Genomic DNA, 9,087 nt, shown 5'->3' with positions numbered 1-9,087 from the left:
AATTTGCATGTCCCGCCTTGGACATACGGGTATAAAGGGAGGGAAATGCATCTGTTTCATTCAGGATTTTTCTGAGGAGCCGACGATGAGGTTCGGCCACAAAAGTGGCTCGGTTCAGCGACGTGGCCGGGAGGACACAACGTATTGTTCCCTCCATCAGGAACGGAGGTTACATCCATAACCTAGATGTTCCCCGTCTGTCGCTTACTTCGATGTTGTGTCGAAGAAGCGACATTAATTTAAATCATGCCATGCACTGAGCCGTGTACGTGTACTGCTAACACAGGAGCGGGCAGGTATTTTACATGCCAAAGCGACCAGCTGTGCCAGGCTGCACGTACCATTCCCCAATGCCCCATAAAATCATCAATGCCTTCTGGTTCTTTACCCCCGTCAGGGGGGAACAAGGTGACGTGCCAAGCATGGGAGCAGGCCACGCCAGCTGCGCCTTTTCTCTCTCTATGTTTCTCGCATAGAGTTAAAGCGGATGGGGCCATCTTAACGCTATCATACGCATCGGGGAAGGCGATCTTTCCCAGTTTTCCTATTCTTTCAGGGGGGAAAGACCCTGCGGAGACCACACCTGCCCAGACTGGGGGGAGTTAAAAAGTGGTGAAATACATCACATGGGTATTTAGGTCACATGTGGAGAATGGCGCGGTGGTAGATCCTACCTCATTGGAGGGAGGAGTTGCTACAAACACTGCGACCAGGGGGCTGGGAGGACTGCCTAAGGAGACGTGGGTCCGCTAGCAAGGGGACCATAGTGCGGAAAATACACACAGGGGAAAAGTCCACGTGGGAGCCCGTCCTGTGGAGCACCTATTCCAGTACAGGGTAAATTGAGTACCCGCATTGGTCTTGGTCTTTCAATTCCTCCGCTGAATTCGCAGACCAGAGGGCTAGGGAGGAGTCATCCAGGGAGTCGAGTTTGTGGGATCTCCTGGGGTAAAAGCGCACGGTATTACCTCAGCGGAGGGAAAGGGCACTAGGTGCAAGCGGTCCACCTGGTCAGTTTGTCAGCGTGTACCAAGTTCTACCGGCTCAGACCTGAGAAAACAAGGGACGAAACCGACTCAACCCTGAGATTGTAAAATCTCGCAAATGTATTGGTTGTTGCCCAACCCGCTGCTCTGCATATGTCTGCTAGGGATGTACCCCTGTCTAGTGCCCATGAGGACGCAACACTTCTTGTTGAGTGTGCTCGGACCCACAAGGGGGGGGGGGGCACGGCTTGGGTGCAATAGGCCAACGTAATGGCATCCACAACCCAGTGGGAAAGCCTGTGTTTGGAGACAGCATTCCCTTTCCGCTGTACACCAAAGCAGACAAAGAGCTGCTCGGAACATCTAAAGCTCTGCGTGCGGTCCAAGTAGATACGCAAAGCACATACCGGACACAGCAACGAAGGGGCTGGGCCTGCCTCCTCCCGGGGCAGCGCTTGCAGGTTCACTACCTGGACCCTGAAGGGAGTGGTAGGAACCTTGGGCACGTAGCCCGGTCGCGGTCTTAGGATCACCTGAGTGTCTGCCAGACCGAACTCCAGGCAGGTGTCGCTGACAGACAACGCTTGCAGGTCCCCAATCCTTTTGATGGAGGCGAGCGTGATCAGGAGGGCCGTCTTCAAGGAGAGTGAGAATGGTTTGCGGGCCAGGTGACCCAGAGACAAAGGGAATTGCTCTTTTATTGAGAATGTGGGTACCACAGCCTGAAGGGGGTGCGGAAATGTAAATAAACTTAACTGAAGATTCTCCTCCCGGCCCTCCACCGGGGGACGGAGTGGTCTGCTTACCAGCTCTGGAGCAAACGTCTTGGTCCCTGGGTTGTCCGTCTCAGGAACGCTTGGGAGCCTTCCCTGAGACGGGGGGCATGTGCCTCCTGCAGGGTGCTCGACACTGGGGCTGAGAGCTGGGACTGGGTTGAGGCAGAGCTCTGGCCGAACTGGGAGACAGGTGCATCGAGGAAGTGTGTTTTGTCCACTTTGCGCATCTCGACCATGTTCAGCCACAGATGACGTTCCTGAACCACGAGTGGCCATCGCCTGCCCGAGTGACAGCGCTGTGATCTTTGTGGCCCTGAGGGCGATGTCGGTCGCTGAGCGCAGTTCCTGCAGCACATCGGGATCAGGACTACCCAAGTGCAGATTTTTAAGAGCCTTGGCCTGGTGGATTTGCAGGAGGGCCATGTCATGCAGGGCGGAAACGGTCTGTCTGGTGGCGCTGTAGGCTTTCTCGGGGCACATGTGGATCGCAACTGCTCTGTCCACCTGGGGGACCGCCATGTACCCGTGGGCCGCTCCGCGTGAAGGACAGACTGAAATTCTGCAGGAAGTACTTGTACTTGATTGGATAGCAGAAGACTGTTGCAAAGTTATTCTGTCTGATGAAGCCCCCTTCCGACTCTTTGGGACAAGAGCATCTTCTCCAAACAATCCAGGAGCAGTTTGGTGATGATCTGTGCATTTTCCAGCATGATGGAGCACCATGTCACAAGGCAAGTGTGATAATGAAGTGGCTCGGAGATCATTACATTAAAATTTTGGATCCGAGGCCAGGCAACTCCACTCGTGTTTACTCTAATAACTTGTGAACTGTAAGTCCTAGAGAAAAAATAATTTTCTGTGACTCTTTGATTCCTGAGCACATACTTTGGTTTCGATTTCCGCCCAACTAGATTTACCGCCATTTTGAATTTGTCTGATTTCCACCAAAATTGTGAGCATTAGTGAGATAGAGCTACACAAAAGTTATCACCTTTTTATGTTTGAAATTGTTCCAGAGAAATGGCTTCACGAAGCTGACACGAGCACGCCGTATGCCATGCTGTATCTCCGCAACACTTTGACTACACTACCCTCTACAGGTTAGGAGAAAACAACTATTTTGGCTTAAAACGCTTTTAAAAAATTAGAAAAATAGTACATTTTTTAGACAAGTGAGAACATGTCAAAATTTTGCTTGTAAATGCCAAAAAGATGCAGATGAATATTAAAGGGGTCTCTGCTTTTATGTAAATTGATATAACACTTAAATTAAATATTTTCACCAAACTTGACACACTAATATAAGGGCTCAACCTGAGAACACACAGAAAAAGTGGCAGGGTTTGGCCATTTGGTGCCACTATAACAGGGAACAATATGAAAGTGACTCTTGAATATAGAAACAATGGTCCGATTAATTAAAAAATTTGCATGCAGTATCTTTGCATTTAGTGTCTTTGTGGGAGTTGCCACAGTTGACATATATTGAGAAACATGGTAGCCATTGGCCAATCATCAACAAATTTAACATTGAGCACACCAAAATGGACTTGAGGCTGTTTGTTTGCATTTTTATGAGACTGGTCTTGTTAGATTGTGTGGGTCATGCAGAGAATAATGATACACTTGTTGGCCATGATTTGATTTTATGTAAATGTTTTGTTGTTTGTATTACTCCTATAACATTTGTCCAATCAACATGAAATTGAAATCTGCTGATTATTTGCACATCATGCCAGAAAATATTAGCATATAGATTTTTGTTGTTTAGAATTGTTTCACAAACAAATTTGAAAGTACAAAATGTATTTAAAAAAAAAATAAATAAAATATATATATATATATATATATATATATATATATATATATATATAAATACCAAAGAAGAATTCAGGCTGTTGTATTTGCTTAGTAAAAGTTTAAATTGGATTAAACTAAATATTGCATAGATGTCTAGAAATGTATTGCATATAACTCTATGGATGTAAAAACTGACCTTTCCAATTTTTTCCAAAAAATCCTACAAAGTGCTTGAGAATACTCAAAACAATGTATATTGTGCAATGTTGCACTTAACACCCTCTGCACAACCTTGAGTTAACATTCTTTATCAATGTACTAATAGCCAAAAGAGCAAGTACTTTTGTTTTGCCAATGATAGAGATTTTAATGTGCAACTAGTAAACGCAAATAGAACAGTAGTGTATCTTGAGAAAAATGTCCATAGATGTTTGGTTTTTTTATCTTTAACTCCTACAGCATTCATCAGAATTCTAACTTTAAATGTGTCACAAAGCTTCTTTTGCTGCTCATGCTGCCAATGATTGGCTTGACCATGGTATTGCTGCTTGCAGCTATATTTATTATTGTTGTTGTTGTTTGTCACGATCCCTTGTTGTCTGCCCCGTGTTTTCTGTTTCACTCACCACTGATCACATTCCATGTCACGTTTTCCTTGTTGTCCGCCCTGTGTTTCACTAGCCCTTGTATAAACTACACTTCCCTTCATTCCTGGCCCTCATCACTGCCTCCTCTGTGTTATTGTCCGCACCTGTTTGTTATTTTGTCATTATCTTGTCTGTTTATTTAAATCCCGCTGTTTCCCCTTTCCTTTGTCGATCGTTATCGCTTCATGTTCGTGCCAATGCCAGTGTGTGCGATCTCCATTCGTGTTTGTTCGAGGTATCCCTGCCCTTCGTGGATGTTTGTGAACTTGTGTTCACCCGTGTGTTAGTTTGTGTTTGAGTTTACTTTTCCCATCGTGGACCTTTTATTTGTTCCAGTGTTTGTGTTCTTTCTATTGTTTATTAATAAACCGCATTTGGATCCAAACCACCCATCTGCCTTCTCCTGCTTCCCACATTCATAACATTGTTGTTGTTATTGTTATTATTATTATTATTATATTAAAATATTAATACAATAATATTGGCTTAATTTAGCCATGCATTTCTCTTTAATTCTCTTCCTTTCAACTTGTGGGCTGCTGATGATTTTGTCAAAATAATAACTAAATATATAATAGCACCTGCATCACTGTGTCGGTGACAATATACTGGTGTTCAAGAATAGATTTATTCTATCCACACTGCTAAAAAAGGTTTTGTCAGGTAATCTAAAAAATTTGGTAACATCTAAATGAATTGATTTTAGTCTAGTCCAAAATGTTATTTAAAATGACTAAATCAACCTGACAAAAGAAAGTCATACCCCCAAAAAAGTATTTGTTATGGGTTGGATCAAGTAGAAATAAATACTTGAGGGAACAGTTGCAGGTCACTGCAGTTTTCAGTACATGTCACTATCCTTGTGTATCCTTGTCCTCTCTTCATGCAAATATTTTAGAATGCAAGTGATTCCAAGGTGTGTGGAAGTCTTTTTTTATGAGTTGACATTTTTTTTTTTTTTTGCAAATGCATGCCAATACACTCCTCCTCTTTCACAAACAATGACAACTTCAACAACCCAGCTGTCATAGTGACACACTGGACACGGCAACCTCAATGCAGAAGTCGTTGATACCCATCTCTGATGCTTTGTTGTAACAATGTATTGTTGAAATGCTTTGAAGTGAAAATTGTGAGGTCAGTAACTCCATCACTTTAAGTAAACATTAAATACCTTTGAAGTCACAGGTGATGTCTTCCTTTTTTATGCCTAACACAGTTATGGTTTTTTTTTTTTTTTTTGCTTTGGTAAGCTGTTCTATAAATATTGCAGTGTCATGGCAAGTAAAATCAGGATTTGAAAGACAGCCAGAGGCATTAGAAGGATAAAATCTCTAAAAACACATTTACACACACGTGCTTTTTACAAAACCCATGGCAATATAACATGTGAATGTGTATTTATTTTCTTTATGTTTGGGCATATGTCACCAGAATGAAAAAGTTAATTATACACCGATCAGCAACAACATTAAAACCACCTGCCTAATATTGTGTAGGTCCCTCTCGTGCCACCAATACGGCACCAACCCGTATCTCAGAATGGCATTAGCAGTCTGGACATTCTCTGTTGATCTCTCTCATCTACAAGGCATTTCCATCCACAGAACTGCCGCTCACTGGATGTTTTTTTGTTTTTGGTACCATTCTGAGAAAATTCTAGAGACTGTTGTGCATGAAAATCCCTGGAGATCAGCAGTTACAGAAATATTCAAACCAGTCTTCTGGCACCAACAATCATCCATACGATTATCTAATTAGCCAATCATGTGTCAGCAGTGCAGTGCATAAAATCATGCGTCAGCATGGATGAAGAACTTCAGTTAAAGTTTACATCAACCATCAAAAAGTTTACAAAAACCATCAATCTCAGAGATTTGGAAAATGGCATGATTGTTGGTGCCAGACGGGCTGGTTTGAGCATTTCTGTATCTTGATCTCCTGGGATTTTTACGCATAGCAGTCTCTAGAATTCAGAATGGTGCCAAAAACAAACAAAAAAAAACATCCAGTGAGGGGCAGTTCTGTGGATGTAATTGCCATGTCGATGAGAGAGGTCAACAGAGAATGGCCAGACTGGTTCGAACTGACAAAGTCTACGATAACTCAGATAACCGCTTTGTACTTGTGTTGAGAAGAATAGCATCTCAGAAAATGCTGGCTGTTCCTGTTATGGCTGCACGAGGTGGACATACACAATATTAGGCAGGTGGTTTTAATGTTGTGGCTGATTGGTGTAAACTGGTCTGTATGTGGATAGTCACTTAAAATTTCAGAATGCTTATAAACAATGCTTTGGTAGACACATCTATGTTTAAAGACATCACTATGCTCCAGGCTGCAGAGATGTCAGAAGATCCTTCCTTGAGAAGTGAGTTATTCCATTTAAATGGGACTGCTCTGGTGATCTGTTTCTATAACCTAAACTAATAGAGAGTGTTTACATTATTCAAAGCTATAACACACAAGTGTATCATAAAATTTTTACATAAATTACTTTTCAACCATCAGAGCCTGTGCTCTCACCCACACACTTTATAACCAAACCTCACCCACTCACTTGGGCTGGCTCGATATTGAAGGCCTTTTAGTACTGGAATAGTTACTATCCTGTGTTAATATTAAAAGTTTATTCTAAGCAGTAAAAGTGAATGGGATGAGGAGTTTCATTGAGATAAAAATCTTAATTTAGGGAGCCCGGGGCTAGTTATCACAATAGCTTTATCTGATATGAGCCTACTTATTTGTCCAATTGCACAGATGATTGTTTTCTCTTGCATTGGTAGGTTGGTTTCATGCAACTAGTTCAAAACGGTTTTAAATTAGATTTCTTTTTTCTGTGCTCCAACTAAAATTCCAACATTGTTATATTTTTTTGTAATAGCTCTTAGTAGTAGTAAACAATTGAACACAGTTATGCAGCACTAGGATACACTGGAAAAAGTGGTAACCTGTATTTGTCAGCTCAAGAATGTATTTCTACTTGATCTAACCCATGAAAATAACTTTCATTGGTGTTACCTAAATTGTCAGGCTGATTTAGTATGAATTAATATATTATAATCATATTATTTATATATATATATATATATATATATATATATATATATATATATATATATATATATATATATATATATGACGTTTCTAGAGGAAGCTGTTTCTTTTTTGCAATTTATGACCTAATGTTTGCACAACGTGTGTGTATGTGGGTATGTATGAAGGTGAGTGTATGTACGTATGTATAATTATTTATTTTGTGTTCTTTTTTGTTTTTAATTACCTATGTCTTGCTGCTATTTTTGGTATTGTTTGTATTGTTGTTGACTGGAAGCTCCTGTCACCTAGACAAATTCCTTGTATGTGTAAGCATACTTGGCAATAAAGCTGATTCTGATTCTGATTCTAATATTGACCTTAAGACATGCTATTGCATACTGTGAGAACTCAAAAACAAACAATGTTAAGCTTAATTTAATGATCTTAATAGCTTTCAACTGTGTTTGATATAATCAAAGTTTTTACATCAGTAATGTCCTGACTATACATTGTGATCAGCTGAATGCCACTTTGGTGAATTAAAGTACCACTTTCCTTCCGAAACAGCAAAATCTGTACATTATTCCAAACTTTTGGCCGCCGGTGTATAAATAAATCAGACTAAATCAGACTGACAAATTAGGCAATATATAGTGTTTATATTTAAGTAGAGGAAAACCTGTTAAAGGAATAGTTTACCCAAAAATGAAAATTCGCTAATCATTTACTCACCCTTATGCCATTCCAGATGTGTATGACTCTCTGAACTCAAATTAAGATTTTTAGAAGAATTTCTCTGCAATTTTAGTCCATACAATGCAGGTGAATGGGTGCCAAAAATGTGAAGCTCCACAAATCACATAAATCAGCATAAAAGTAATCCATAAGTCTCCAGTTGTTAAATCAATGTCTTCAGAAGCAATATGATAGGTGTGGGTGAGAGAGAGATCAACAGTTTGCTATAAATGCTATTCCCAGCCCAGTAGGGAGTGACATGAAGAGCAGATGCATGAAGAGTGACAAAAACACAAGAAGAAGAATGTAAAAGTGAAAGTTAAAGTGGAGATTGACTCAGCAGGGAGAAGAGTCAATCTCCTAAAATAGTCTCAACTATTTCAAGAAGGTACCCCCCACCCCCATCTGTTTCATGAATTAATCTGCAAAGAATGAAAAAGTAATATTTTTTAAAGCCAAGACTATAAAATGTATGTGTTTCTACAGAAATTTATTTAAAAAAAAATAAGCATATCCTGATAAAAATTGACTGGTGTGGAGTGACAGCTAGCCCTCCTCCTCTGTATCTTGCACTTCTCTAATATTGTCTACCGTGTACTGGCAGTTTTTCTTGCGTACCACCATTTTTCAGAGTCCAGGTACCATGTAATGTCTTTATTTAATGTAAGTCATTGATTCGATGGGGCCAGCCAATCACTTTATCTGATCTTCCAAATAATTTTGATAAAATCGCTGTGATCAACATCCAAGCCCTCTCTGTGCAAAACTCAGAGGTTAGTTTAACCACAGCATCTGTGGCCGTCAAGCAATCTGTGGTCCAGTTTAAGCTTGTCTGGGCATAGTTCAGTTACACTCTTTTCCAAAACATGAACCAGCAATTTTTGGGTGAACGCATTTTATCATATCTTATTCAATCAAATGTATTTATGCAAATTGTTTAGCCAGTGGGTGCAGTCAGAACTACAGACTTAAAAAATGTCAAAGTTGTTACAGAGGTGATGTCAGCTCATATGCACAACTTTTTTTTTTTTTACAAAAGATAAATCGATGATGAAAACCAACGCTTCAAAGAAAATACACAGGAAAATGTGCATTTTATTCTCA

This window comes from Xyrauchen texanus, chromosome 22 (genome assembly GCF_025860055.1).
Source record: "Xyrauchen texanus isolate HMW12.3.18 chromosome 22, RBS_HiC_50CHRs, whole genome shotgun sequence".
NCBI lineage: Eukaryota > Metazoa > Chordata > Actinopteri > Cypriniformes > Catostomidae > Xyrauchen > Xyrauchen texanus.
Note: the sequence above shows the minus strand (reverse complement) of the source record.